At 37.3% G+C, this 5,146-nt stretch overlaps 1 pseudogene; it reads right to left on the minus strand.

Moving 5' to 3' along the window:
- Positions 1 to 3,166: 3,166 nt before the first annotated feature.
- On the minus strand, positions 3,167 to 4,104 carry LOC107904998 (protein argonaute 4A-like; annotated as a pseudogene).
- Between the last annotated feature and the right edge of the window lie 1,042 nt (positions 4,105 to 5,146).

Genomic DNA, 5,146 nt, shown 5'->3' on the forward strand with positions numbered 1-5,146 from the left:
ATAAAATACATAATCAAATGTATAAAAGATAGGAATAAATATACATATTTGAAAAATGAAAAAATTAAAACAAAAAAAGGTTGAAAAACTAAGATAGACGAAGAATAAAATAAGAACAAACCACAGAGAGTAAGAACGCAAGAAGGAGAGAAATTTGAGTGAATGCTCTCAAGAATTCTTATTGCTTCCCAAAACTCCAGTGTCTCTACAATGAAGGGAGAGGCCTCTATTTATAGTTGAACCTCCTCAAATCCAACGGTACAGATCAATTACATCAACGATTAAGATTAAAAGGTATCTACAAATTAAATCTCTAAGATTACAAAATCATATCGTCTAAGATTGCATATCATATCTAAGATTGCAATCATATCTAAGATTGTATCATATCTAAGATTGCATATCATTGAAGATTATATTCCCATATAAGTCAAGCTTGTAGATGGACCTTAAATATTTTCAAGTAATGGGCCATTCTGATCGGGCCAAATTATATTTGTAATTTTGGACTGAACTTGAACTTTGTTTTTTTTTGGGTTTATTATTTTTGATTTTTAGACTTATTTCTGGGCCCGGGCAAAATTGAGTGTCTACAGCTGCCCCACTTTGCTCATTATTGTGTAACAGGAATAGAGCAAAGACTATAAAAGGACCAATTTTGCCCGGGCTCGCCGAGTCTTGAGTTCTTGATCCTTGATCTTCTTTAAATGGCCTCTTGACGGCTTCAATCTGCTTCACTGCAACTCAAGAAGGTGATATCTGCTATCTTTGATCTGCTCCCTGTCTAATACAGAGACGCCAAATTTGTTATCTTCGATCTGCTCCCCGTCTAATACAGAGACGCCAAATCTGCTTCTTCAATCTGCTCTCCATCTAATAGAGAGATGCCAAATCTGTTATCTCCGATTTTCTCCCCGTCTAATACTGAGATGCCAAATCTGTCATCTTGGATCTGCTTCGATGTAAACACATGAAGGTCAGATCCGCTATGTCTTCAATCTGCTCCCCGTCTAATACAGAGATGCCAAATCATCTTGGATCTGCTTCAATGAAGATCAGATCTGCTATGTCTTTGATTTGCTCTCCGCCAGATATGGAGATGCCAAATCTGTTTCTTCGGTTTTTTCTCTGACAGTACAGAGATGCCAAATCATCTTGGATCTGCTTCAATGAAGATCAGATCTACTGTGTCTTCGATCTACTCCCCGTCTAATACCGAGATGCCAAATCATGCCAAATCATCTTGGATCTGCTTCAATGAAGGTCCAATCTGTTATGTCTTCGATCTGCTCCCCATCTAATACAGAGATGCCAAAACATCTTGGATCTGCTTCAATAAAGATCAGATCTGCTGTGTCTTCGATCTGCTCCCCGTCTAATACAGAGATGCCAAATCATCTTGGATCTGCTACAATAAAGGTCAGATCTGCTATGTCTTCGATCTAATCTCCATCGAATATGGAGATGCCAAATCTGTTTCTTCGATTTGTTCTTTGACAGTACAGAGATGCCAAATCATCTTAGATCTGCTTCAGCGTAAACATGTGAAAGCCAAATCTGTTATGTCTTCGATCTGCTCCTTGTAAATGCAAGGATGCCAAATCATCTTGGATCTACTTCGATGTGAAAACATCCGAAGGTTAGATCTGCTATGTCTTCGATCTACTCTCCGTCGAATATGGAGATGCCAAATCATCTTCTTTGATTTGTTCTCTGACAATACAAAGATGTTAAATCATCTTGTATCTGCTTCAGCGTAAACACCTGAAGGTCAAATCTGCTATTCTTTAGCCTGTTACCCTACTGCTTAGGGGGTTAAGAGGCATCAATCTTCATTGTCCCTTGAAGGACATAACCTGTATAATGTGTATGAGTTCATGCCTAATGATTAGGATGCTATGATCGAAGTGAGTCAAATGCTCCTAATTAAACCTATTATAATGCAAAATGTTTATGAATATGACCCCTATTCCAGATGTCACCACTCATTCTTTCGTCGAAGTTTATCCTTATTTCTCTCGAAGTATCATTCCTACTCAGCCTGTGGGTTTGTACCATTCTTCAAATGCTATGACCCACCAAAGATGATCCTCTCTTAGGATCGAATCGTTTGATTTGTCTAATCATCATTTTTGGACTAAAAAAAGAATTTCCTTGAGTTCTTCCAAACCTCACTTACGTGAATTCTTTGAACAATTGTTCTATTTTAGTTTCTTGTATTATCTAGAAATTTCCAGAGTAATGAGCAAAACTTCATTTGTGAAAATTATTTAGTTCATCTATCATTATTTTTAATAATAATGAAAGATGAATTTAATCTTGAGAATAATTAGTTTTGAATGAATTTGTCAAAAATACAAAGAAAATTAATCTGATAGCCTATCTTTGAGAAGAAAGAGAATATAAATATAGCAAAAAGGACAAAAGTTAGATGCCCTAGATATCACCGCTTGAGCGTCTATACACCAGCTCCACAAAAACTTTTTTTAAGTTCAACATGTGTTTAAAAAATCCAAAGTATTTTGTTGATGCCCCGATATGCAACGCGCTTCGCTCCTTGTTGAATCAGATATAGCAAGATTACCATTTATTCTTCAAAATTTGAGCTGCCCTTTTGGGTTTTCAACTCAAAATCCTCTTTGGTCACAAGGTGCCCTTTGTGGGTTTTCACCTTGGCCTCTCCATTTTTTTATTTTTTTATTTTTTTCTCTTTTCTCTTTTTTCTTTTTCTTTTTTTTTTCTCTTTTTCTTTTCTTTTTCTTTTCTCTTTTTCTTTTCTTTTTTTTTTCAAAATAGAAGTCCCAAAGTGCCCTTTGCGGGTTTTCACCTTGCTTCCCTTCTCCTTCAGACAAAGTACTCCTTGGCTGAGTCCGAATTCACTAGATCAGATAAATTCTTCCTATCCATTTCTTGTCAAAATCAGTGCACCTCTAGAGAAAGCCCTCTTCGCAACATATGGCCCTTCCCAATTCGGCATCCTTTTGCATGGGAAGGATATCTTTCAGCACAAGGTTTCCTTTATGAAATTGTTTTGGACGAACCTTCTTTGTTATAAGTCTGTGTCATCCATTCTTGGTACATTTGATTAGGATGAATACTTTCAAGTTAAGTTTACTAGAGGTATTCAATTCTTGACTCCATCAAAGCTTGGAGGAAAAATCTTGATTCATAAACCCATGAGAAATGGATTGCCCCAGCAGTAGTCCTGGCTGTTGTTTGTCAAACCCTACAAAAAGATGGTTCAATGATTCTCAGCAGACAAGAATGAAGTTGCTAACTTTATCCTTCAACCTGGAAAGCTAAGGTACAGAGATTACTCCCGGAGCATACATCCCACCATGACTCGATGATGTTTCTGAAGCATCTCTAATCTTCATAAATTGCCCCCAACTGTGAAGCTGCCAAATGAGCGTAGCAAATAAGAGCCACAACAAATATGGCTGTGGTGCTCCTTTGATACATATAGGATAGAGAATGAACAAACTCTTGCAGATCATCAGTCAAAAACCCAGCCTGGTCTAAGAGAACTTGATAGTGGGTCTGCCTCGTGATTCCAATCATTCCAGCATGGGCACCAAGGTAAAAATCATTGTTCTTTGGATGGCATACTTTGTTGTCAATGACAGTACCATGTAGCACATTGTCAGGAGATCCCTGCTGAAAAAACTTGGTATGATGGTTTTTCATACAATAATAACCATAATCTTTAGGGTTCCACTTCTCGTCACGGAACTTGCAAGCCTCAATAACTTGATCGAAACTTGATTGAATTGAGACTCGCTAACCCCATCCCTAAAAATAATGATTTGATCAGGTTTCCTCTTCCCTAAACTTGTATAGAAGTATAAGAGAGCTTCCTTCATGATACCGTCATCCACTTTGTCAGAAACTGGTTTCGAAGAAAGAATCTATCATTTTAAGCTTCAGAGACTGTGTACGGCTTGATGCCCTATAGCTGGAAATCAATGGCCACCACCTGGAGCTAACCATCGCAGACGGTACATCAGACTGCTCAGGAAAGCCAAACAATGCACCCATTCCAAGGATGATGGTTGGAACCTTTGAAACAACTGGAATTGAAGGTGTTTGCCCCAGCGTAAGCATAGAGAGTAGGCGGTAGTTTCTTATGCCAATTTTTACTAGTCTCGGTCATCTTCTGTAATTTGTTTTTTTCTTCTTTTTCTTTTCTTTTGGCAACTTTTGTTGTATGTGGTATGGCGCATTATCTTTGAAAAGACTGCAAACTTTTGGCATTGTGCAGTTATATATAATCTTCTTTTTTTTTTTTTTGAAATGGATGACTTTTGACTTTGTAATATTGGCATATGAGGCTATCTCCCCCTCTTAATGGAGTAGTTGACGTCCACAAAGATGAGTCATTGTCAGCTTGAAACTTTTGACGAGCTTGGGCCCATAACATACATGCCCCATAAGTCTTGACTCCTTTAAATTTGACATTCATTGTACAACTGATGTGATCCCTTTCCATGGTGGACCAACAGTGCCCTAAAACCTCACATTTATCTTGGCAATTGCAGATCCTCCTGCATGCATCTTTGGACCACATTTTTGAATTCCCATAATAGTCTCAACAAGGTTTTGTTTTGTCTCCTCAGCTAATTCCAATTTCGCAATCTTTCCTTCCTCTAAGGCTATATTTCCTACCACCACTTCATGGGGTAAAAACCATTCTCAACAAATTCAGAAACAATTCACAGTTTCTGTCACCTTCAAAGTACTGAGATTCCTCTAAACACATATCACACTCAAAAGGAACTCTGAATCTATAGTATCGTTGCCCGTGTCATTGATATCTAGGGATCTATGATAGGTACACAAAAGAATATACAAGGAATAAATGAATTCAAGAATGACTATTTACATGAAATGTAAATTTATAAAGAATGCCAAAGGTCAAAAGAATCAGAATGAAAGAATATTTACTCGATAAATAATAAAAGTATGTTTTATTGAAAATAAAAATGTCTGAACATGAGCCCACTTCTCAAAAGAAATCTCATTACTCCTAGGCTTTAGAGCAACAAGAGTGTTCTGAATATTACTCCATAAAATTCCTAAAGATTACAGGAAGTTCTTCTACAGTCTAATTGTTTAAAGAACTTCCCAGTTCGTAAGGGCGAATGCC

Source organism: Gossypium hirsutum, chromosome A11, assembly GCF_007990345.1.
Source record: "Gossypium hirsutum isolate 1008001.06 chromosome A11, Gossypium_hirsutum_v2.1, whole genome shotgun sequence".
Taxonomy (NCBI): Eukaryota; Viridiplantae; Streptophyta; class Magnoliopsida; order Malvales; family Malvaceae; genus Gossypium; species Gossypium hirsutum.